This window comes from Lagopus leucura, unplaced genomic scaffold, assembly GCF_019238085.1.
Source record: "Lagopus leucura isolate 7727_CA_CO unplaced genomic scaffold, USGS_WTPT01 Super-Scaffold_100001, whole genome shotgun sequence".
Taxonomy (NCBI): Eukaryota; Metazoa; Chordata; class Aves; order Galliformes; family Phasianidae; genus Lagopus; species Lagopus leucura.
Window position 1 is genome coordinate 74,956,544 of NW_024962262.1, and position 25,941 is coordinate 74,982,484.

Consider the following 25,941-nt stretch of genomic DNA (forward strand, 5'->3'; position numbering starts at 1 on the left):
CGGGTGCGCGCGGGGGTGTGGCTGTAGGGGCGGTTGTGTAACGGCTGTGCTCCGTAATTGTTGCGCTACGGCAGTGCGTGCTCCGTGCTGTGGCCGTTACCTCTGCCGGTTCCCTAGCTCGGGTTCCTCTGTTGAGTGCCTGAAGGGACTGTGGCGGGGAGACCTCGTTGTGACCTTCCAGTACTTGAAGGGAGCCTATGAACAGGAGGGGGAGCGACTGTGAGAGTGGATAGTGATAGGACAAGGGGGAATGGTTTTAAACTGAAACAGGGGAGGTTTAGGTTAGATATTAGGAGGAAGTTTTTCACACAGAGGGTGGTGAGGCACTGGAACAGGTTGCCCAAGGAGGCTGTGGATGCCCCATCCCTGGAGGCATTGAAGGCCAGGCTGGATGTGGCTCTGGGCAGCCTGGTCTGCTGGTTAGAGACCCTGCACATAGCAGGGGGGTTGAAACTGGATGATCATTGTGGTCCTTTTCAACCCAGGCCATTCTGTGAATAGCTGAGGAGTGGGGAAAGTCGTGATGAAAGAAGGCTTGTGGGTTGAGATAAGGACAAGAGGAGAACTGGCCAGTTACAGTCGAGCAAAGCACACTCAGTGGAGGGAGATTCATGTTATTTGTGGTCTACTGATAACAGGCTAGAGCAGTGAGAACTAAAAGCAAATAGTATTATATATAGTATACTGCATTACATTATCTTGCATTCTGATATCATACTTGGTAAATTACTTTTCTCCCTTAGCTCATTGCTGCTGTTTCGTTTTCAGGCCTTACCTTTCCCCTTTTCCCCTTCCCCCTCTCCTGGAGCAGGGGTCCGTGGGTCCTCTCGCCCCATCAGTCAGGGAACCGAACCCAAAACCATTGACACAACAACAGAAAAATACAGAGAAAAAAATACCTGGGGAGTTTTTCTCTGTGAGACAGAAGTGCTTGCTTAATCCTGGAAAGAATCCTGGACCGCTTCCTATCTGGGAAGCATCTTGGCATCATGAATGGTTCAGCTCCCTGGAGTTTGTTCCTGATCCTCATGGAGAGTGGAGGCTCTGCAAATTAGCGGTGAGCAAACGAGTTTGTGTGCGTGGCACAACATCCTGAATGCCTGCTAGATCAAAAGGAAAGATGTCAGTGCCCGCAGGACATGTGTAATTTGTTTTCTTTTCTAATGATTTGTAAGCATGGTAGGATAGCAGTGACTCAATTTATTTTCTGTCATCCGTAATGTCTTGTATCATTATCTGTTTTTTGTTGTTCTTTTTTTTTTTTTTCCCCACTGTTCTTTCATTACGGGGGACATCTTGAGTGCTGTGCTGTAGTACTTTCTTTTATTTTTAGGCCAGTCTCGAAATCCAACTCTTCTTATCAGACAGGTTTATTTCTTCCTTTCTGGAGTTTTTAAGTACTGTCTACCTTCATATCTCCACATGAATACAGAATAATAACCACAGAATGGTTTGGGTTGAAGGGAGCTCAAAGCTCATGCTGCTTCAACCCCTGCCATGGGCAGGGCTGCCCCCCACCAGCTCAGCTGCCCAGGGCCCCATCCAACCTGGCCTTGAGCGCCTCCAGGGATGGGGCACCACAGCTTCTCTGGGCAGCTGTGCCAGCGCCTCACTGCCCTCTGAGGCAAGAAATTTCCCCAACATTTAATCTGAATCTCCCTTCTTTCAGTCTAAAACTGTTCCCTTTTATCCTGTCACTAACAACCTATGTAAAAGGTTGATTTCCCTCCTGCTTATAAGCTCCCTTTAGGTTCTGAAAGTTGGCAAAGAGGTCTCCTTGGAGCCTTCTGTTCTCCAGGCTGAGCAAGCCCTGTTTCCTCAGCCTTTCTTTGTAGGACAAACAGATGGCAAAGAACCAGATGTGGTAGGCTTCTTAATATGTTAAGTAAATTAATTCTAGGAATTTCAGAGTGATTTCAGAGATCACATAAGGCATCAGTAACAAATACTTACATGTGGAAAAAGCCTGAGCTCTGAGATAGCTAAGGACTAAGTTAGACAGAAGGCAGCTAACAAGGATACTAAGAGACAGCGTGGTGAACAGATCAGCAGTGGAAGGCTAAAGAAGAGAGGCAGATTTAGAGAGCTAATTTATAGGAGTTTGTGTGGCACATACAGAAATAGATCAGTAATCTTATCTAGGTCATGGCCTCCCCTTTTGGAGTGTTATCTGTTTCCCTTTTCTTTCACTAGTGCAATAGAAATAAAATAGTATTAGCTTACATGTGTGCTCTTTCTCAAGAGTCTTACATAAGAAGATAGAGAAAGGTTTTTGTTTTGCTTTCTCATGCTTGCTTGTAACTTTCTTACATCTCACTGTTAGGGAACAGATTTCATGGGGAAAAAAACAAAATCACAAAGAAGCTGAGCAGGGTGCTTGGTAGCAGTAACTTATTTTACTGTTTGACATATCAGTGCCAAAGGAGAAAACAAGTGCAATGCTAACCTTTGATAGTATGAACTGCAGTATGATCTTCAAGATCTGGCCAATGTGAGAAAGAGTGTGTTATTTCTTACAGCTCTTTGTTTGCCAACTCCCTTTGCCCCGTGACATAGTTCTACTGTCCTGACTTGGAAGAAGTCCAGACCTTGGGCCTGGATGCATTTTTATAGATAGGTAAAATGGTGACAGTGAGAGCTGACTCAGAGCTCAGGGCGGGTGAAGAGAGAATGAGGGACGGACTTAAGGCTGGGCAGACACATGGCTTTGCCTATTCACACCGTTCTGCAGTTATCTGCAAGGCAAGTTCTAGCAGGGAATTGAAGCAGTGATGATCAAAAAGGTTGCTCACGCTGCATGATGGGAGACACAGTAATTTCTGAGGGGCTAGGTGCAAGAGAGTCTTGGTTATTTCCTAATTTGTTTGCTTAAAGGGCAAATTAATTAATTGTTGTGTAATGTAGGTTAATAGAAGTCTAATCTACATAGGAACTCATCAACTTCTATGCAAAATGTGCACAGAAGCAAAAAAAAACCAAGTTCTTATATACTGTACAGATATGTCATATATTGAGAGTAAGGCCCTTCCAACAGATTAACATGCAGTTAGATCAGGATTTTAAATGGATTAGAAAATTAGAGGCATTTTTAGGGTTGAAATTCCCATGGCAGCCATACCTCTGGTACACTGTGCAAATGTAGTGTTTTCACTTGGGGTGACTCTCATGGAGAAGTGCAGAGTGAAACTAAGATTGTAATCATCGGTGTCATTGCAGACCTCCTGAGCATAGGTGCTCACCCAACACAGTCATTGTCTGTGAATCTATGTTATTTTTTTTAAAGCTTATTTACTTCTATTAAGAAAAACGAATAGAAACAACATGAATTTTGATGAATGTTCCTATCTGTAGGCCGGTGAGGACCCTGAATATGCGTATGTGAAGGGAAGACTGCAGATGAGCTAAGTACAGGTGTGCCCACCCCAGCATGCAGGAAAGCAGACAGCTGTCTCTTCTCTGCAACCTCTGGCTTTGAAGGTGAAGAATGCCAGTGGGGCTGGGTCAGAGTGTTCCTTCCTCCTGTTCCTGTAGCATCTCTTTGGTTCTTCTTATCTCATTCTTCCCGATGATGATGAGCAGTGGTTTCCCAGTGCTGTAATGGGCAGGTTGCGTGGTCTTTTCATTTGAAGGCTCTCTGTGGAAAGCGGAAATTGCATTTCCAGTGTTGGTGTGACCTTGTGCTATGGCACCAGTGAGGATTTGCAACATCTGGGAGTCATCTAGTGAACAGAAAGCACAATATACATCTTTCTTTGCAGGCTTATTCAGAAAGGAGAGCACTGTACTGCAACTGGATTGTTATTCTGCACTGTGAAAGGTCTGGAAAAGGCTTGTGGCTCACCATTTGTTCTCCCTTGGGATTCCATGACCTAGATGCTGGAATTTCCTCTCTAATGTGTGCTTTGTCACCGAGTTCGGCACTGATGTCTTAATGCCATCTGAGATATTTCGAGATACCCCCTCTGGCCTCTGGCTGCTCCTGAAGGGGTCCTGGAGCTGCTGTTCCCTACCTTTAAGATACTCTACTGCATCTCAAAAAGCACTGAACACCAAAGTCCAAGCCTTTGCCTTGTCCTGGGGAAGACATCGTGTGTCATTCAAGACTTTCCTTTGATTACCTGTGGGTAATGACATTTCCCTGCCTCTGAGGGACTCTGGGAGAGGTAATTAAGTCACTTAGTGTTTGTAGAGCATTTTGAAGTTGACAAGTGCAATTATTAAAAGTTATTTCACTAGAAACTTTGTGATGGTGGCTCCCTAGTGAAAAGCCTGCCAATTAAGTGGTGGTTGTGCTGATAACCATAACATTTGTGTAATTAAAGTAGTGCCAGCCTGGAAATCGTTCAGATGGAGTGTACAAGAGTAAAAATAACACTTGCTTTCAATGGCTGAACTGAGGTAATCTGCTGTAGTCCCTGACCCTCCACTGCTATACAAGCTGAGCAACTCTGAAACATGAGACTCAGAGGAGAGGTTGTGTAAGAGCTGATGAAGACCTTTGTACCCAGTGCAGTGCTTGTCGCTGCAAATCGCTGCAGCCATTCACTGCTGCTATTCAAGATCTGTCTGCTGATGCACTGTTTATTTTTTCAGGGCAAAAAGCTGAGTGCAGGCAAGATGGAGGGTTGCTGCTGGGGTTGCATCAACAAAATGAGGGCCTACAGAGTGAGGTTTGCTGCTCTCACAGGAACGCGTTGGCATGGCCAACGTTGGGCAGAGCGAAGTCCAGTGAATCCTTCATCCTGGTTATGGCAAACAGCCGTGCCTCCAGCTCTCCAGCCTCATGAGCTCCTGCATCTTAGCCTGCACTTATTGGGCCTCTGTATGGAAGCCTGTGCCTTTTCGTACATTACATCATATAAGAAGAATGGCTTTGTAACAATTTCATTTAAAGCACAGAAAAAGAAATGCCTAATCTTATATTTTTAGCTAGGAGTTTCTCTGTGAAGCACTTGTAGGTGTAATTAAGCTTTTAATTGCACTTGATACGAAGTTGATTTTCAATCCTGACCCAGAGGAGCATATCCTAGGAGTAGCTTCCCAAGCAGTTTCATACAGATGTACTTTTAGTGCTTTCTGATGCAAACTGTTTGGCACTCTCTTTAATATTTACATTTTAGTAACGCAACAGGTGTCAGTGTACCAAAGAATGAAGGTTTTTATTTCTTTCTTTATTTTGCTTAACTCATCTGTGCTGGGTAATCATCTCATTCAGCACAAAAGCACAATGAAAACACTAATTAATATACAATTAGAACCTACCTAAATGCTATGGGAGGGTAAACTATGACATTCTGCAGTGGGAAATCAAACCTGCCAAACGTGTTGGAATATATCTAGGCAGGTCTCCAAGATAACAAAGATGTGTTTGATTAGGAGCTGTATAGGCATGATTTATTCTCCCAGGACACAAGGAGATCAGGGAGTGACTGAGTTCCTTTACAAATTAGAAACACGACTCAGGGAGCATGGGTTCATGTGGCAGTCAGTGTAAAGAGACTCCTGGGTGCTATTTTAATACAAATAACGAATAAGTGGGAATACAGCTGCAAAGCCCATTAGCCAGGTATTGTAATGCAGTTGCTACACTACTGCATAATTAATATTTATGTGATCACCTTTGCATCCATTAGGATTTCTTTCACAGATCAGTAAACATCTCCTGCCTGCCAAAAGCACAAAGTGCACCACAGGAAGAGGCCTGCAGACTTTGCACCCAGCACGTGTGAAGGGCCATCGTCGGCTCTCTGGGTTTGTGTGATCCAGAATGCTTTCACAAAATGTGGCCAGAGCAGATATACAGGTTCCTGGCTGGGATTCAGGTATTATGACTGTTGGTTTTGGTGGACAGAAAAAGTCCCTTTCTGTTCATTTATAAGCTGTTTGAGACTTTGAAAAGCCAGCCCGTGGCTCTGTCCCAGAGCCAAGCCTCGTAGCTGTTCTGGAACAAGCTACAGCATCCGCTGAAACCCATGCCTGTGTTGAACTGCATCCAGCGCTGTCAGCACACACCACAGCGTGCTGCCACTGACTTGCAGTGGGCACGTGGGCCTGGCGGGACGGTCCCTGTATGCTTCCTGAGCTGGAGTGATTTAAGCCTCCTGGCATGTGGCCCACTGCATCACATGGCTCAGATACTCAGATACGCTGGTGTGCCTGTGGCTACAGAGGAAGAAGAGGCTGCTGCAGCCAGCTGCTGGAGATTAGCACCCGTTCCTAACTACATGCATAGTTAGTGCCTAATCCAGACCTGTCAGTAAGGTCTGGGCAACATGCACATACTTAACAGCGGGGATTTCCAAGCCTGGATCACTCTGACTATAACCTGGCTAAGGAGTAATGCCACGTGCAGTCATGCCAAGAGGTCTGTGGGGCAGCAGCAGCCTTTGCTTAATCATATGGAATGAGCTGCTCATTGTGGGCAGGTGCAATGCAGCCAGACACAGTTCCACACCCAAATACTATGAATATTCCCTTCAGCCTCAGCTGGACACAACAGGCGTGTAGGATTTTCAGGTCTCATATTCCAATTGTGCCTGGCCCTGGGTAGCTGAGGGCTTGCTGCTGGTGCCATGAGATGATTTCAGCTCTTCTCTCTTTCAAGCCCTACCCTCATTGTGTTCAGTTCCTCAGTGTTGGAAATATGCAAATAATTTTCCACGACAGTATCTCCGATAAAGCAGATTTTATTCACAATTGCAATGGCGGGCCTCCTGCAAGCAGGAGAGCACCCAGAAAACAGTTACATCTTTCATTCCCTATTCCTTGACGCTTATCTCTTTCTCCCCTAGTTCCTCATTGGCTGAGTACTTTAGGTTCACAATCCTCTCGATGCTTCACTAAATATGGAAACACGGGACAAACATAAATTTTCGCTGCGTAAGCATAAATCTGTAGTTAATTAATTAACTTATTCCACACTTGATCATTATTTTGCAGATACCGGCTTGTCCTTCTTTGCACAAAGATAAGCTCGGGAGAAAGACAGGGGAGTAGCTTGGTGTCTGCCTCTCACATCCCAACCTTCTCACGGAGTGAGACAGTCTGGCCTTGTGTAGAGGCCCTAGCTGCTTTGATGTTTGCTAAATCTGTTTTTCCTTTGCTGAGAGTTTCTTATCCTAACAGAACAACTCTACAATATGTTTTCTAATCCCTAACACTACACTCGCATTGTTTGGAACATTTAGCAACCATTACAATTTTGCAAGAAAGAATTGATCATGTAATTCAGTAATAATGTTTCTAAAACATGCCGCTAACGTATATATTTTACTTCTTAGATCAACTATTTCTAAGGATAAGTTACAGAATACAAATGCATTATGTTCTACTTCTTCAAACCAATTGCTCTTTTTAATATCAAATGCAGAAACAACATTCCATTCCCACATCTGCATGCCTCTGCATGCTGAACTTCTCCTCTGTGCCTGAGACATCAGGCAGCAGCCAGGTTGTCCCTGTCAACCAAGCCAGAGCTCCTCATCTTTGTGATGCGTGGAAAAATTGAAATGCTTCCCATCTGAGAGTAGAAAATTTCCACACACCAGACCACCTTTTTGCTTGCTTTCCTTTCTCTGGAAGGAGGGCAAGATGTCCCCAGTGTGGGACAATCCATTGGGGACCCACTGTAAGTCCTCCACACAAACAGGGTCTGGAGTTCAAGAAACATTTGGACAACGCTCTCAGAAACACAGGTTGAATTTTGAGTGTTCCTGTGTGGAACCTGAGCTCGGTGGAGGAGCTGGGCTTGTTCAATGATCTTTGCAGGATGTTTTCAGGACAAACATTGGTGCTGATACGATCAAGGGGAAAAAATGCAATGTGAATGATTATAAAACCGTGCATGGGTTGGACATGGGAGTTGGTGTCTGTTCTGGTGAATTCAGAGCTTATTAGCAGTGACAAATGTGCTGGCCACTGGATGGCATCATTGGTACAGGTTTCCTGTGACAGATTCTGCCTTTCACAATTACCATCAGTAAAATACTTGAAAATGTCTTCCTTTGCTAAAATAGCCAAAAATGTGTAATTTTCAAGAAAAAGAAGTGTACAGACCAGGGACATTGGTTAGTTTATATAGGCACACGACTCTCTGTGCCCTCTCACGGAAATGTTACTGTTTTCATCCTTCTTTAAAAAGCCCAGGGGCAGGAGCAGAAATTTCAGCTGTGCCTCATGAACCAGCATACTCCTCTTCAGCTTTTCTAAAACAGCCTCAAGTCTTTGGAGGGGATCCCTGCACGTACCTGCCAGGCATTCAGACCTAGGGATTATGAGACACTGAATGCCAGGCAAAGTTTTACAAGTCATGCTTAATTCCCTCGTGGTGAATGTCAGGGAAAAAAGGACCTAAAAGGAACATTTTGTAAAGATATTCCTTGCTCTATTAAAGAACTGTTGTGGTAGAGTCCCCGTTGTCCTCATCCCTTTACCTAACTGACATGCTTATTGCTTAATCCTGTCTTATATGGATTCCAACCTCAGATCATCTGGGAAAAGTGGAGTTTGTTTAAGACCTAATGGCCTGTTGCATGTGTGTGATAACTTTAAGGTATGTGTATGAGGGGTCTGAGGAAGCAAATGGTACAAATGATGTCTGTTCATTCCCTGGACAAAAATTAATTTGCACTTTTCTAAGCAGGTTTGTAGTTTGGAAATCCTTGTGAGTCTTTCCTATGTGACAATATAAACTGTGATTTCTTATCTCAAAATGTCTGGAGAGGACATTTTTCTGAAAGAGAGAATATGCTGAAAACAGTGTATTTGTAAAGAGATCAGAAAGCCTTCAAGTTAGTACAGAGGATTGCTCTCATTCCTGTGGGGATACAGAGATCTTTGTATGGCATCTCGTATCAGACTTAATAAAACAAGGGGCATAAGACTTGCTTGTGGGAAGAAAACCTCCATTAGAGAATATGAAAACAGCCTGTCATGTTCACATGGTCCGCCTGGGGAAAAAAGGATTTCAAACTGAATGGCACAGAGACACACAATGTCTCTGTCAGCATCTTCACTAAAGATGTCAGGATGTGATCTCTGGCCCTTTAGTGATGTGGGCACTGTGGCAGTTCCAAGAAACAGAATCCCCCTGCATGCATAAAGTAGTAATTTCAGTTCAGAAAACACCTGGCTCCTCCAACAGCATTTCCTGATGATACAGCTGCTAAACAATTCACCATCCTTCTGAAATGAAAGTAAGATGCTGACAGCACAGTCAAGTTAATCCTCTAACAGGACTTAGTAACGAGGAGGTGCAGAGGTGATACCAGAGCTAACTAACACTGCAGTGGCCAGATCCCAGAAGGAGCATCCAAGCTTTTGGCTTCCCCCTGATCTGCCAAATACTGCAAGAGCAGTGCTTATGGCTTGGCCCTATGCGCTGTGCTTGGCAAAGAGCCAGCTTGTGCCTTCCACCTCCTGCACCCCAATTGTATTTTGTCCGTGCGTGTGGAAAATAAATGCCCATCACGGACAGACCATTTGCTGGAATTGGAATTGGAGGGCAGAGTGGCTTATTACTCACATCAGCCAGGCAGAGTTGAGTTATGGATGACAGCTGAAGCAATTGTGTAATAGAAATAATGGGACTAATAAACACAAATCAATAGGCACAATCATTCAGCAACACCTAACACCCCCTGCTCCCCTCTGAAGTGGGACCTAACATCTATCACAGCAGACGAGGGCAGAATGCATGTGTACACTCTCAACTCAGACAGTTCTGCACTGCTGATCTGCCCAAGATTGCCCTGGGAAATTGTCTTACAACAAAGCCAGGGTCCAAAGAGAAAAAAGAGAAAAAAAAGCCAGAATTCTTAAAAGTCAAGATGCCCCATCTTAATGTCATCCTGGAGGACACGTGTCCAGAGAAGCTAACCAGTATGGTCCCACACTGCTCAAGGGCTTTGTATGCTTCTGTCCAGATAACTTTGCTACCTCCGTCAAACAGAAAGAACATAAAAACAAACAAAAAAGTGTTTCCCCTGCCATCTGTCTTTTCTGCTTTGTCTTCTGAGTTTTACAATGCTATGCTGGCTTCTGAGAGTCTTTGCAGGATAGCACTTCCTCCCCAGCTTCCTTAAGAAGTAGGTGTGTCTACACTTGCCAAGTGCAGGAGGAGTAGGGAGTAAGTCCAAGCTTTAGATTCCTGATTGTCTTCACTGAGTAGCTATGAGGTCAGTGCCTGCATGGTACGCCTGCTGTCAGAGCAGACTAGCCCATAGCCAGGCACAGGGATTGAGCTCAGAAGTGCTGTTCAGCAGCTAAGCTAGGAATTAGTTCTTGTTCTTTTTCCATCCAGCAGCATAAGCATAGCCTGAGGTGACAGTGAAGACTGTGAGATCTTCCTCCCTTTTGGGGCTGGAGCCACCCAAGCTTTGGCTGTGGTGGGCTCTCCTACCTGTGATACAGGCCAAGGCCTTGTCTCATGTTCAGAGCAGCAGTCTTCTTCCAAGGCCCCATAAACCCTGATTTCTTTTCTCCCCCTGCCAGCACTTGCTCAGAGCTGTTTGCAATAGAGATCCAACCCAGCGCTTTCCCACAGTGGCTAAGATCCTCTTAATTTCTGTAGCATGCGTATGCAAGAAGTTGTCTCTTCTGTTGCCTCATCCTTCACCTTCCAGTGCATCTTAACCATGCCTCAAATCCCTTTCAGGACCAGATCCTTCCAAAGAGCCTGGAGGTGTAAATGTCAACTGTTCAACCCATGCAGTAGCTGAACTGCCAAACCTTAAGCTGTATTTTAAACTGCAGAAGGTAAACCCAAGTTCTTGGTTGATTTGGTGAAGTGTCATAAAAAAACCCCAGTGGATTTCTCAAACCTGCGATGCCTGTGGCACCATCATTAGCTGGAGTAAGAATGACACAGGTCTGCAACAGGTCTCTTGTTTATTTGGAGAAGAGGTAGTGACCTTATCAGTGACTACCTACAGAAACAGTGATGCTAAGCGTGGCTTAAATATTTAGATAAACTGATGCAAAGCTCTTGGAGACACTATCCTGCCCCCTGCCTCCATTTCTTCCCTACTCCACACCTACATGCACACAGGAGAAGATGGTCTGTAGCAACACTGACTGCAGCTTTTGCTCTCCATCTCTCCATACTGTCATCTCCAGAGGAGCAGAATGCTGGGAATGCTTGCTACTGCTTTCCTCCCCATGGCAAGTATGGCATGGGTAGCCCTACTCTAACCAACTGTCAAGTAAAAGTTTGCTTCTCTCTGGCATTATATTTTATCTATGGCTTTCAAATAGTCTGCAGGCAGAAATGCCTTTTCATGAAGAGCAGGTAATAAAAAAAAAACTTTATCTTTGAGGATGAAAAGCTCCAGGCTAGTGGCTAAGACAGGAAGGGCAGGGGGTATTCACTCCCATCCTTTCATAAGCTGCTGTGTGCTTCTCTGATTCTTGAGGTCCTGACACACTGTGAAGTGCGAGTAATTCTCCGTAAACATGCTTTTGCTGTAAATTTGCTTGAGAAGAGCAAATTGATTTGACAATACTGGGGACAGAAGGCCAGTCTTGAAGGCTGGGGTAAGGTTTGCTGCAGCCTGCTTGTCTACAAACAGCAGGGCTGTCTGCCCCTTCCCTCTGTTATTCTGCAGGAAATGGGCATGTTTCCCCACGTAGGCTTTCCAGGGAGTGGGCTGGCCAGCAAGTCCAATGGACTACAAAGCTATGTCCTTAAGTAGCTCTGGGAGCATGCTTCTGCAGGTTTCCATGCTTTGGAGCCAACCTCAGTAACTGAGAAAAAAAAATTTACTACAAGCAATGCTGCTGGAGCACCTGGGCTGGAGAGTTCATTCCCTGCCTCCCTAGGCTGCAGGGAGAGAGCAAAGCTGTGTCCTTTGTCCCTTAGGGATTCGTGCCCAACCAAGGCATAGGTGTCATCATAACCCTGCATGGTGCTTCTTGTTTGGTATTCACCCAACTCAGTTAGTGCTGGCTTTACGTCCAGGTGGAGGCCTGTCATGGGTATTGCCTCTCAAGGGTCTGTCTTGGGATAAGTACTCTAACATCTTTATCAATGACATAGGCAGTGGGATCAAGTGTACCCTCAGCAAATTTGCTGATGACACCAAGCTGAGTAGTGTGGCTGATACAACAGAAGGAAGAGATGCCATCCAGAGAGACCTGGACAGGCTTGAGGAGTGGACACACATGAATCTAATGAGTTTCAATAAGGCTGAGTGCAAGGTGTTGCACTTTGGCTCATGGCAACCACAGATATGTGTACAGATTGGGAGAAAAACGAATTGAGAGCAGCCCCATGGAGGACCAGGGGGTTTGAAAAGCTGGACATGAGCCAGCAGTATGCCACTGGGCTGCATCTCAAGAGGGCTGATCAGCAGAGCAAGGAAGGGGGTTTTCCTCCTCTGCTCTGCCCTTATAAAACCCCACCTGGAGTACTGCATCCAGGCCTGGGTCCCTCAGCACATGAAAGACGTGGAGCTGTTGGAGAGGGTACAGAGGAAGCTGATCAGAGGGCTGGAGTACCTCTCCTGAAGAAAGACAGAGGGAACTGGGCTTGTTCAGCCTCAACAACAACAACAACAAGCTGTGGAGAAATCATTAATTATGTTAGGAAGAAATATTTCACTCAGTGTGGTGAGCTGCTGCCCAGAGAAGCTGTGGTGCCCCATCCCTGGAGGCTCTCAAGGCCAGGTTGGATGGAACCCTACGCAGCCTGAACTGGTGGCAGGCAGCCCTGCCCACGGCAGGGGTTGGGGCCGGGTGGGCTTTGAGGCCTCTTCCAGCCCAAACCCTTCTGTGATTCGATGAAATGAGAGCTGCCGGAGTGATAATGTTTCCCTGCCGCCACCACCAGATGATGCTCCTGAGCAAGCTATCGGAAGGCCGCGTTTGTACAAACGCACATGCCTGCAGGCTGACTAATGCCATTATGAAGATAAAATGACTTGAAGATCCATTCTTATTAATCACACAGGTATTTCTTAGACACCATCGCTGCGGAATAGTACTGCCTCTCTTGAATTACTCAGCTGAGCTCTTACCTAGGTGCTGCCAAAAGGGTGATTCCTTCCATGCCACAAGATCCACAGCCACCAGTGCAGAGGGGATGCAGCAGCCACATGCACACAGCAGAATTCTCCTCTCGGTGCACCCCTGCCTTTGGGGAAATGGCATGCGGGAAACCTGCTGCTGCTAGCTGCCAGAATCAACACCCCCAGACCATAGAGACGCCAAACAGAAAGCAGAACATTTTTCTTAGACACTCAGAGGGCCATATAAAACACCTTCAGAAGGTGAAGCTGGTAGTAAGGAACCTAGTGGCTAAGAAGACATCCCAACCACAAAGAATACACTAATAACTTTTAATATATATTACAGCTGTTCCCCTCCTATAAACACATCGGTATTCCACACAAATTGTTTACCTGCATCTCCTACCACCTCTGCTGTGAGCATTTCAAAAGCACTGACTAAATTTCTTCAGATGATTAACTTAATTCAATCAGATCCAGAGCAGCTGATCTCAAACTGTTCTTAGCAAGGAGGAAGGGCTCTCGTGCCTGAAAGCTGCTGTTTTTTAATGGTGTTAGCTGATCTAGTGAAAACACTTGACAACCTCCCAATACCAAACCAAATGTCCTTTTCCTACAAATACCAGATTTGTGGGATTAGGTTATGTTTTTATCAACAGCAATGGCACTTCAAGTGTTTTTTGGCTTGTCTCTATTTTCTTGACCTTCCTGCTGCCTGCTTTCATGATGTCCCCATGACTTCTTTCATCGAGCGAAAGCCAGCCATGCAGGGCTGGGACCAAATCCTGCTGGTTTAAGATGGCCACAAGGGTAAATGTCCCCTCTGGGATTTATCTAAGGACAATAAATGACTGTCTGTGACCTAAATCAGGGCCGAGACCAGTTCTCTAGAACTAATGTAATGCCACAGCTTTTGCTTAGGTTTACATGTGTGGGTTAAGCTAATCCAACAAGAAATAACTATTTTCACTGATGGTCCTTTTTTTTTTCACCCTCACATAGGCTTTTCAGTAATGGATTCTTTATCCATAAATTAGCAATGACATTGAAAGAAACCCTTTAATACCATAAAATGACAACAAATCTGGGATTGCAAACCAGAGCTATTACCTTCCCAGTACGTGTACTTATGGCATAAGCAATCATACCCCAGGGAAAACTCTGACTTTGCCATTAGCCAAAGTACTCTGATTTTACATATCGCTTCCCTTGCAACTGGCAGTGAGCACAGATAATAGCATTATTCAAAGAGAGGCTAAGGTGGACAGTAATTCATCAAGTACACCTCTGCTTTACATAAACCTACAGGTGCTATCAGCCTTTCTGCTGCTTGAAAATTCTGATAAATACTGGCTGAGAGACCAGTACATTTTTTAGAAGAAATATCAGACCTACAAAGGGAAAAATGCCTTATTTCCAGATAATTAATTTTTAAAATGAACGTGGAATGTCTAGTGCAGACAGTATTTTGCTTTCAGTTTTCCTCACCCATTCCAGTTTCCTGGTGAGCAAATGTTTTGTGTTTTCGATCATGGAATTACTATCATTGCAGTGCTCTGTTGGTTGTGAATTGCAAGGCTGTGTTCTATTTTTTTTTTTCCTTCCTTGTCTGTGTGAGCTGCTCCTGTATCATTTGTGCCAAAAGCAATGACAGTTTTGCAGCTCAGCCATTCATAAACTCAGACAGAATCTTCATAGGAGGATACCTTACTTGTGTTGAATTATCTGAAAACAAAGTTTCCCCATGTTGGACAAATGGTGTATAGCAAGGAGAGGTTTTTCAGTCCCTCATTCTGGATCCTTTTAAATTTTCTGGAGGAAACTGAACTTTTTATGCACACAATTACTTTGAGCCAAAAATAACAACCTTTAAATTAGCAGGGAGTAGGTGGAGGGGTGCGCACAGCACACCAGCTTCCCATAACAGTCTGGATATATAAATGAAGAGATAGGACTTGACATGCAGAATAACTAGAGCTGTCAGATGACTAATGGGTTTCACTCATTACAGACCGAGGCCCTGGAAAAGTTGCTAATGAAGTGGGATTACTGAAAAATATGCCTCCATTAGCTAGTATGAGTCCCAGCCACACAGCCAGGTCTGTGGATATGCAGCTGTCCGCCCACACCCACCTTGCCAAGGGGGTTTCAGCCTCTGGCCCATTTCCTGCCTGGTGCCAATGTTGGCAGAGTGGAGCAGTGTGTGGGGTCAGGGAGCTGGTCCAGTGGGAGCAGCCCCTGCCTCCCCCAGACACCTGAAGCTGTCTGTGCTGTGTCTGATGGACAAGCCAATCCCTCCAGCCTGCCCTGTCCCTGCCCCCTGGGCAGCTGCTGGGACTCTCAGCGGCATCGAAGCTGGACCATGCTGGTATCTGCAATGGTGGGGCAGGTTGCCCAAGGAGGCTGTGGATGCCCCATCCCTGCAGGCATTCAAGGCCAGGCTGGACGCGGCTCTGGGCAGCCTGGTCTGGTGGTTGGCGACCCTGCACACAGCAGGGGGTTGAAACTGGATGATCATTGTGGTCCATTTCAACCAGGCCATTCTGTGATTCTATGATTCTATGATAGTATGACATGGCAGCATTGCTCTGGCATTGGACTCTTCTGATTTATTGTCACGTACCCAGCAGGAGGACACAGAGACAAGGGCTGGAGCCCATGGCATGCAAGGTATGCGAGATGTCACAGGTGTGACATCTCCAGCCTTGAAGCTGGAGGCAGATCCCTGCACAACCTACCTCATATTGCAATTAGGCATGCTTTGGGACAGAAGTTGGACTAGAGGTCTCCTTTAGCTTCACTTCTCTGAGTTACAATCCCAACAATGTCACCTGTGCTCTATGAAGTAAGAGTTCTTCTGCCAGTTTGCTATGCCCAGCCCTCCTGAAAATGTCTCCACTTGCCTCTGCTTTATTCTTTTTTTCTGGGTCGTTTTGAGGCAGCCCTCTCTGAATTGCTTTGTTTGCCACATGAGGTGGCAGCTTTGTGTTCTCATCTGTAACGCATGGACAGTTTGGCATGCTGAGCTTAGTTCAATACTGCTGGCTCTTCTTCATAGCATCACATGAAGGGAGGTGTCTGGCTCCTTGTCCTGGTTTGGCTGTGTTTGTTGTCAAAGCACTCCTCTGCTGGGTGCTGTTGGGCAGGCCCAGGAAGTGATGCAGCCGTCCTCAGCCACTGCTTGGACAAAGAGGCCACTCTGTACAGAGCTATCCCCATGGCCTTCGGCAGGTCCACCTTGGCTGTCATTTGAAATGGTGTTCTCCTTTTCTCCTTCTGCAACTTTATTTATTTATTTATTTCATAGAATCACAGAATGGTTTGGGTTGGAAGGGACTTTTAAGATCACCTAGTTCCAATACCCTGCTATAGGCAGGGACACCTCACTCTAGACCAGGTTGCTCAAAGCCTCATCCAGCCTGGCCTTGCATGCCTCCATGGAGGGAGTATCCACAACATCTCTGGGCAACCAATGTCTGTTCCAGTGTCTCACCACCGTCACAGTAAAGAATTTCTTCCTAACATCTAGTCTAAATCTACCCTTTTCCAGTTTAAATACCATTTCCACTCATCCTGTTGCTACATGCCCTTTTAAAACCCCTTCCCCAGCTCTCCTTCAGGTTCTGAAAGGCCACTATGAGGTTTCCTCAGAGCCTACTTCAGAGAAGAGCCCTAGCTGTCTGTCCTCAAAGGGGAAAAAACATTTTTTCCCCTATTCCTTCCTCCAGAAGTTTTCCAAATTGTCAAATCAAACTGAAGTTACAAATTGCCATAACTGTGCAACTAAGCCCAACTGCGAGACCTTAGTGACCCACATGTTACTGCTATAAAGAGACGTGTGTGAGTGTATCCAGACCTTGGCTGAGGAGCCAAACGTAACTTGCTAACTAACAGGGCAGATTATCCTCAGGTTATATGCTGTTTTCAGAAATTTCCTGTAGGGAAATGTAACCTGCCGTAGGGAACCTGCTTTAGGGAACCTGCTTTAGCAGGGAGTTGGACTCGACAATCTCCAGAGGTCCCTTCCAACCCCTGCAGTGCTGGGATTCTGTTCTCCGGGCTGAGCAGCCTCATTTCTCTCAGCCTTTCCTCACAGGAGGGACGCTCCAGTCCAGCGCGGCCTCACCAGTGCTGAACAGCAGGGAAAAATCTCCCTCAGCACGCTGGCAACACTCAGCCTCACGCAGCCCGGGAATCAGTGTCACCGCTGACCCACGTTGAGCTGATGCCCACCAGCACCCCCAGCTCCTTTTCTGGCAAGCTGCTTTCCAGCTGCGTGCCCCCAGCACGCGTTGCTTACTGTTCACGGGACAGCAATGAGGCTGGCAGCAGCCACAGCTGCGGACCTCCCCACGGAGACGGCGGCACCTCGAGGCCCCTGGCACACCAGCGTGCCCGTGGGCAACGAGAGGGGCGTGGCTCTTCCCGCCCGCGGCCAATCCCGAGAACCGTCGCCGCCGCGCGCCAACTTCGCCCCCCTGCGCCCAGCCCCTCGGATTGGTGAGGCCCGGCCGCGAGCTTCATTGGCCGGGGCGGGCGCGCGGGGCCGCTTTTGTGGCGGGCGGGCGGGCGGCGCGTGGCCTCGTCGTTGCCGCCCGCCCCCCGGGGGAGCGGCCCCTCCCCTCCCACCTGGGCGCCGCGTGGGCCATTGTCACACAACATTCCAACTCCGAACGCCCCGCTGCTCGCCGCCGCCGCCTCCCATTGGCTTGCTCAGCTCGGATTGACAGGCTGAAGAACCAATAGCCGCCGGTCTCCAAGGCGCCCGCTGGCGCCGCCCCTCACAGCGCTGGCAGTAACAATATGGCAGCGGCGCCTATTGGTGGCGGCGCGCTCTGAGCGTAGGGCGCCCTGCGGCGGTGGCGGGCAGCGGATCCCGGGGCGGGCGGCGGCGCCGAGCCCGGGCAGGTGAGTGCGGATGGGTCGCTCCCTCGCCCCATGGCATAGCGCCGCGCCGCCCTCCCGGCCCGGCGGCTGAGAGCCCCCCGCCGCCTCCACGGATGGGGGGCCCGGTCGGGCCGCGCTTCCACACCGTCACCGGTGGGTGAGCGGGTGGGCGCCCGGTCGCGGCCCCGCTTTTGTTCGCGGTTCTGGCCGGCGGTGCCGGCCCCGAGCATCGCGGCTCCCAGGTGTCACCCCGCAGCCGGGCTGCCCGCGGGCACGGCGCTAACGGGCGCCCGGAGCTGTACACCCGGGGGGCGGGAGGTGCAGGGGGAACGGGAGCGGGCGGCCCGGTGCCGCGCCGGGGGGAGTCGGCGGCGAGCGGATGGCCGTGCCGTGTCGTGTCGTGCCGCGCTCAGAGAACGCGTGGGAATGGATGGGGAGCAGCCGCGAGGCGTGAGGTGATGATGGCTCGGGTGCCCCATCCGCGGTCAGAGCATCTCCTCTCCCCGCACCGTGAAAGAGCTTCTGTCAATTTCAGCGACGCCTCCGTGCGGCGCGATAAATGAAGGGACAAGGGCGTGCGGGGCACCTTCCCCCCCGGCAGCCCCCCGTAGGGCACAGCGGGTCACGCTGCGCCTCGTGGGACGGTCCCGCGGGGCTGGGGGTCCGGGTGACCTTGGGAAGCGCCGCGGCTTTTCGCTCAGCCTTTGCATCGGCTCTCCTCGTAAACCTCGAGCGCTTTGGCCGGGGTTGCTCCGTGCGCGGGCTGCGGGAAGCGCCGCTATACGGCTCGGGCTGGAAGGAACCTCGGCAACCGAGCCGTTGTTGGCTTTGCGCGTGTGCCGTGGCGGCCGTGGCACGCTGCGATGCTGTGCTGCTCGGGGTAAGATGTGGCTCAAGGGGGGCACGGATGGCTCCATCCCTCCCAGCCCGTGGTCTCGCACTCTTTGTACGGTGTGATGCGGAAAGGAAACGTTTAGAGAGGGGGTTCTCCCCAACAAGCGCTTTATTGGTAACCTCTTTGTCACGGTGTTCTTGCTTTAATGGCCAACTCGTATTTTGGAGCCTCTAAACAAATACAGCACTCATCATCTTTAAGGATAATTGGCTTTGAGAGCTGTCTCTCTGAAACTGAATCATAAACTGAAGCAAGTTTGACTGCCATTTGCCTTAAAAGAAACAGGACGTGCTGCTCTTTTAAATGGCCTTTTTGGCCAGGTTTGTGCAAGTCCAACTCAGCATCTCCCCTGGTGATGGACCCGGCCTTGCTTGGGAGAGGATGGACCTTAATGGAGGGGGTTGTGTGATTGTTCTGTGCCTGGGAATGTTGGGAAGACCTTGTGATGCATTGGTGGATGGGACCATAGCTGTAGTACGGTTCTCACTGGAGTACCAGCAGAACCTGTTAGATACCAGTGCTGTCTGTGCCTCATACAAAGTTCTCGTGCTGTAGTGAGCTGTGTGGTATAAATAGAAATGCTAGAGATTTTAGCCACAGAATTCAAAGTTACGGTTTCCACAGCAACCGGCACTCAGGCCGTTGTCTACGTATGCAATATTTTCCTTCTTTATTTATTTATTTGCCCCCCCCCCCCCCCGGGGGTGTTTTCTTAATCTGGCTTCTCTTGTTGTGCTGTGTCAAACCCTCTTCGACGAGCACCTGGCGCTTCCTCCTGCTCTTCTTTGGAGCTTCCTTCTTGCTGCATTCCCAGCTCTGGCAGCTGAAAGCACTGTGCCCCAGCCCCATCCTGCTCATCCTCTGCGTTTGTGTTCTTCTGAGCCTTCCTTTCAGTAGGAGCCCTTGCTTCCAGCTCAGGTGTGACTGGCACAGTACAAATACAAGCAGAACTCCTGTATTTGTACCCCTGGCTCATCCTACAAGTACACATGTGTGTTCCCATTTCCTTCATCTGATGAGACACGATTAGGATGGTAGGTCCATGCTACCCCTGAGCTCTTCTGTGGGATGCAGCCTTCTCAGGTGAACATTAGGACACAATGCTTGCTGTTAAGTCTTTGTCACCCAAGCGCTGTGGTGTTGCTGAGGTGTTTTCACTTATAGCCAGGGGGTTGATGTATAGACGTGGTTGTGTCTAAGTTACTGTTTCCAGAGCAACCGAAGGTTTACATCTTGGAAGGCTGTTGATTAAAACATGAAGCATCATATCAAATTTTCCCTTCTTAAATTCTGTATTTTTTAGCTACTGTTAGAAATGCAGCTAGGCTTATCTGAGAATACATGTAAAAACCTTAAATGACCAAGCAGATCTTCTTCAGACATGTACTTCTGCGGTGAGAATGGGAAATTTCAGCCCCTGAAGTAGTAATTACCTTTAGAGTTACAGCATAAGGCACTTTAGTTAAAGAAAAAAAGAAGTGGAATGGAAGTGTTATCTCATCTGTATCTACAACCAGAGCTAATGACAAAAGTGCAATTGGGCAAGGAGTAAAAGGGCTGATGTAGGCTGAAAGCAGATGTGAAATGAAGGGTTGTTATGGCTGGAGAACTGCTCCTACGAGGGCTGGGGACCCAGGATCCCCCCCGTGTCTGGGAGCAGTTGGGCAGACTGCGGTGCCGGAGGCTGTTTAATATATTTATTATCTCTTTGGCTGCTGCTCCATGCAAAACTGGGTCTCTCTTGCAGTTTCACAGATGGTTTTGCTCTGAGCAGTAATGCCAAAGACCTTCAGCGTCAAAACAGGTCACTTTCCCATTATAACTCAATTTGAGCCAGCGTTACTTTCAGAAGAAGTTGATGCATCTGCATCGTGGGCTTTCTCCTTGCTCTGTGAAGAATTTTCTAAGTAATGGGAATGTTGTTCCCTTATAAATTGCTCTACTGGATAGTGGGATTGGTTTGTGCAATGATGCTGTAAAATGGTTTGCAGGTTGCCTGGGAATCTGAGACAGGAGGCTTTAAGTGTTGGCTTGAGCTAAAAGGAATTGCAAACAGAAGGTCTCCAGGGTCTCCCTTTCTATTACTGTTAGTAACCTTCCAGCCTAATGTTTTTCTTTATTTACTTTATGTATATAAATATATATATGAATGTTCCATTGATGTTGCCGCCCGTAATAGCATTGTCAGCAGCCTATGGCTTTTGCTTAATAAAATGGAGGAACGATTCCTCTCCTGCGAGATGGTTTTTAAATGAAATTTAAGCCCAAACCTTTGTGGTCTTTGGTATGCTGCCCAGATTATAGAAACAAAATGATTGAAAAGGCAGCTGGTAAGTGCTTGAAGTAAATTGAAATACCTTGAACTTCTAACTGAGTCTCCTTTACAAAGGTGGAGATTTTGTTTTCTCTGTAGTCAGCCCAGCCTTCGAGATACGAGGAAGGATTTTGGATGGTGTGCAGAGGAGCAGGCTGTCCTCTGTAGCTGTATCCCACCTCCATGGCAAGCAGTGCTGGGTGGGAAAGCAGAGAGAGCTGACAACAAAGTGGGAGAAGAACTAGATTTTTTGCTGGAATAAAAACTCCAATTTTCTTGGAAGCTCAGAAGCTACCAGTGCATGCCATGCTATCAGCTTAATTGTCTAAGCCTTGCTAAATAAAGGTGCGTGTGCTGGGCTTCTGCACTGTGAAGGTGCATCTATCTTTGCAGCAGGGCATGTAGTTCTATTTTTCTCCAGTGCACAATATGAACACACCTCTTTTTTGACCTTCTCTATTAATTTCAGTGGCTAAAGCCAAGTCTTCAGAGCAACTGGGCATCTGCAAGCTGGCACAAAATCCCCAATCCATTAACATTACAGCAGGTTTGTATTAAGAACTTCTTGCCTGAGAGGTGCAGGCACTGGAGGGATGGGGCTGTGTGCCTGAGGGCTGACCTGGTTAGCTATTAGGGAGAAGTTCTTTCCTTGGAGGGCAGTGAGGCACTGGTACAGCTGCCCAGAGAAGCTGTGGTGCCCCATCCCTGGAGGCACTCAAGGCCAGGTTGGATGGGGCCCTGGGCAGCTGAGCTGGTGGGGGGCAGCCCTGCCCATGGCAGGGGTTGGGGCTGGGTGGGCTTCGAGTCACCTTCTGATCCAAACCATTCTATGATATGATTCTTTGGCCACAAAAAGTGGCACGGAGGAGGAGAAAGGCAAGATGGAAGAAGAAAGGCAAGGGGTTATGTCTGCAGATAAATGATGAGGGGAGATGGCCTGTTCCAGAATGTGGGATGGCACTCGTTCTCATGTAAGCCTAGTAAGCTTCTCTAAAAACAATTGTTTTGCCTTAAGGTTGGGAAACATAACAGCAATTTTCTGTATTTTGAATTTTGCAGTCTACACTGCAATAATATGCATATTTGGAACACGTTGTGTTTAAAAGATTTTTTGAGAAACATTTGGCCACAGTTGCCTTCTGCATCAGAGAACTGTATGGCTTTGCATTATTCAGCATGTCTTTATGTTTAATCGCTTTTTCCCTTTCACATGCTTTGTTCCTAAGATTAGAAACATTTTTTTTCCTCGTGGATAAATCATTTAAACACCTGAACTGATTACATGCATGCATCTGAGCTCAGAACAGTCACGACTCTATTTTTTTTTTTCTTATTCAGAGACTGACTTTTCTGAAGAAGATGCAAAGCACCTGAAAATAGCTCCATCACAGAAGCATCAAGCATCACTTTAAAATTATTGCTATCACGTCCTGGATGCTGCCAGTGTACTTCTGCCTCCCTCCTCATCGTAAGTGACGTCTCTTGAGGCAGTCAGGGGCTTATTGATGGCTACTTTGCAGAGGTAAAGGGTGTGCGTTTCTGAAGGGCAAGGCTGTCCTCTCCTTTGCAGAATGATGGCAAAGACCTGGATGCAGAGAGGGTTTGGGGTGTGCCTTATGGCTGCCCCTTTTGTTGGTGGGGGCAGATTTCATAGAATCATTGAATGGCCTGGGTTGAGAAGGAGCACAATGATCATCTAGATTCAACTCCCCTGCAATGTGCAGGGCTGCCAACCAGTAGACCAGGCTGCCCAGAGCCACATCCAGCCTGGCCTTATTGATGGGGAGGATGGAGGGCCTGCAGCAGTATTTCCTGCTTTATGGGAAAATGCACTTCTCTTTTCATTTCAAAACGTGTTTTCAAAGAGGAGCTGCTCTTCTGCTCTCCCCAGGTAAAGCCATGCATGCTCCACAGCCTACTTGGGAGAGCTGCAACCCAACTGCCAAAGGAAAGGAGTCTTTTACCCAAATAAGGGACCCCGTCTCATCCTGCACCCCCATCAGTCTGTGCTCTGCTGTTTCATCTCAGCCTGGCTGGTGCTAGCACTGTGGGATGGCTGGAGCTTCCTCTCCCTTTGTTGTAGAAGTACTCTTAGGAACTACCTTTGTAGAGCAACTACATATCTCTAGGCTAAAGCTGAACCACAGCTGGAAAACATCTCTCACTGAAAACATCTGAAGATTTAAGACCTCATGCCAGAAAACTGTGGCCTAGTGCTTTGTCCATGACGTGCTGCTTTATCAGTGTTAGTCAGCCAGAACACGAATACCTTGATCTTCTTTATCTCACCCCTCTTTACACATAGAGGAAAAACAGGGAGAAAATGTGCAGTGCTGTTAGGAGAGATCTTTTGCTTTTTTCAGTGTTTTGTACAGCAGCCCACCTGGACCCTCTGGATTTGCAATCACGTCAGCCTTGTGTCTGGCTCTCCACCCTCTGATGAGTGATGTGCTGCCAGGCACCGGGTTTTCAGCACACGTGAGCAGTTCCTGCTCAGATGCAGGTCCTGCTTGGCTGTCAGACCCATCCGTTATAGCAGCAGCATCTTTGTTGTTTTGAATCACTTCTTGCCTTAATCCGTCACACTTGGTTCCCTTTCTTCTTCCAAAGCAAACTGTGTGCCTGCTATCTGCTGGCTCAGTGTGGGGTGGGCGCAGTCCCCTAGTGACCCCATGCAGTGGGGCTGTCCCTCCATACACCAGGCCAGCAGCTCATTAGATGTGTTGCATTAGCTCCTCAAATCATTTTGTTTTGTGCTTATCGACAGTGTATCACAGAGCCTGTGGAGTACTGCATACTGAGTTTCTGGAGAGCATTGGTGCTCTTTGAAATTGTTATTTTAAAGGCTTAATTCATGCCCTGTCTGTTTTTATCCACATCTACGTAACTCACGTGAGGCCTTTATGTGTTGCTTGTTCCTTCATCGTGGACCTGCTCTAGTGTTTGGGTAGCACAGCTGGCTGACACCATTTCAGAGCCAGTTTTAGAACTGGTATCCACTAACAAACAAAAATCAGCCTCTCCTTGAATAAACCAAACCTCCAAACCATGGATACAGCTGGCTTTATTTTTCCCTTTGTATCATGTACTTTTGCTATCATGCTATTGGGGGGAGGGGGACTGGCTTTTGATGGGAAGGATTTAGGATCTGCTGGGCAGCGAGGTGGAGCGCTGTCAGCAGCCAAGCTGTGTGACAGAGAGCAAGAACAGGTGAAGCATCTTCCTGAAGCAACTCGGATTCCCTGAACAATTAGGCAAGATAGGTGAGAGAGGCAAAAAGCAAAGTGCAAAACCATGCAGGAAGTGGGCTGCTAGGGAAGTATTTTGAGGTGAGGCTGTTGCTGGGAGAGGGGGGATGCTGAAGTGTAATGTATGGGGTGTGGGAAGGAAAACCTTTTCTGAAAATTTGGCATGTGACGGTGAGAAAACCTGTTGCACTCCTACAGCAGAGGATGACAAAAGGAGCTTCTGTTCACTGGATGCTCTCTGTATGGTGAGTGTTAAAATTGCACACGTCCACATGCTAAGTGTACGTATTGCATTGCTGAAAAACTGCACCTAAATCCTACCAGACTTGTTACTGACAAAATACGTTTCCTCACTTGGCCATTGTTGTCTCCTGGGAAAGTCATACGAGTTGGATTAATTTAATGGCAGGACTGCTAGTTAATGAAGTCAGTGGGATTGGGATTTCGCCTCGTGATTCAGAAAACTTGGTTTGTTCTGTTGCTTGAGGCCGTGCAGTTGTAAAAACGTGATTGCTTCATGCTCTCATTTTGTAAAGGGTAGTGACTGAGGTAACTTGAGCTGACACAGTTACCTGCCAAAATAATTAAGCGCAGAGCTAAATGAATATAAAAAGACCAGACAAGTAAATTGCTTTGTACAAATATCCTTTTTTTTTTTTCTTTGAGGCTTGCTTAGGTACGTAGTTCTGTAAAAAAGGTGAGCATTTAGTATTAATGGATCTGCTGTTTAATATCAGCTGGGAAGAAGGAGCTGAGGATTAGCATGGAAATGTATGCAATTTTAAGATAAATTGATTGCATTTCATCTTTTCTGTGTGTAGCTTTCCCTCAAACTGCCAATGGGAGTTCAATAACTAATGGACAGAGCGTTTCATTAAGCGTGCATTAAGCCCAGAATAGTTAACAACTGCCTCTTTGGGATGCCCTTTCTATATTAGCTCCTCCTATGGGGTATGTAGTCTTGTTTTCTATTTTTGTTTGCTTGCTTACTTTTAAAGATGTCAGTGAAGATGGTAGGACTGTTGTGTCCATTCTTTTATTTCCCTTTGGAGAGCACTTGGCTACAGTAAGATTTTTCTTTATGTATTTTGCCTTTGGTAGCAATTACTGCTGCCTGCAGTTGTGGCTTCCAGTTTAGAACAAAGCTGTTTTGTGCATCCAGTGAGTAATCATTGTTGATAAAGTTGGGGACCTCTCATTGTGGCTAGGATGTCAATTATACCAACTGCTACCAAGCTCAAATTATAGGTTTGTAATTTTTGCTTCAGGGCTTGTCACGCTGGAATATTCTTCGCCCTGTTAATAAACTAAAAAAGAAATCGGTGTTAAAGGTCTTTCTCAAACCTATTAAGTGAGACATAGAGTTGAAGTGTCTCGATTACTGCCTAGATTCCCATCTTTACTGCTGTCTGCTGGGACAGCTTGCTGGTGCAAACCTCAGCCTGAGCCCACAGTGGCAAATAGCTTTGGCAGATGGGGCCTCGGCAGTGTGTCCTTCTTCCTTGCAGCTTTAAATAAGGTAATTGATGCTACCTGAGCATTTTTCAGTTTATTTTTCTTGGTTAAACTTTTGTAAGGAGGAGGGCGTGAGAA

The 25,941-nt window shown here is 47.2% G+C and overlaps 2 long non-coding RNA genes across 2 annotated transcripts; both read left to right on the plus strand.

Moving 5' to 3' along the window:
- The first annotated feature begins 198 nt into the window (after positions 1-198).
- Positions 199-4,283, plus strand: LOC122178223. The gene is made up of 3 exons (XR_006178256.1): positions 199-219; positions 769-1,057; positions 3,759-4,283. It is a non-coding gene; the product is annotated as an uncharacterized LOC122178223 (long non-coding RNA).
- A 17,303-nt stretch (positions 4,284-21,586) lies between these two features.
- LOC122177322 lies at positions 21,587-23,026 on the plus strand. Its single transcript, XR_006178051.1, has 3 exons — positions 21,587-21,647; positions 22,439-22,568; positions 22,992-23,026. It is a non-coding gene; the product is annotated as an uncharacterized LOC122177322 (long non-coding RNA).
- The last annotated feature ends 2,915 nt before the right edge of the window (positions 23,027-25,941 follow it).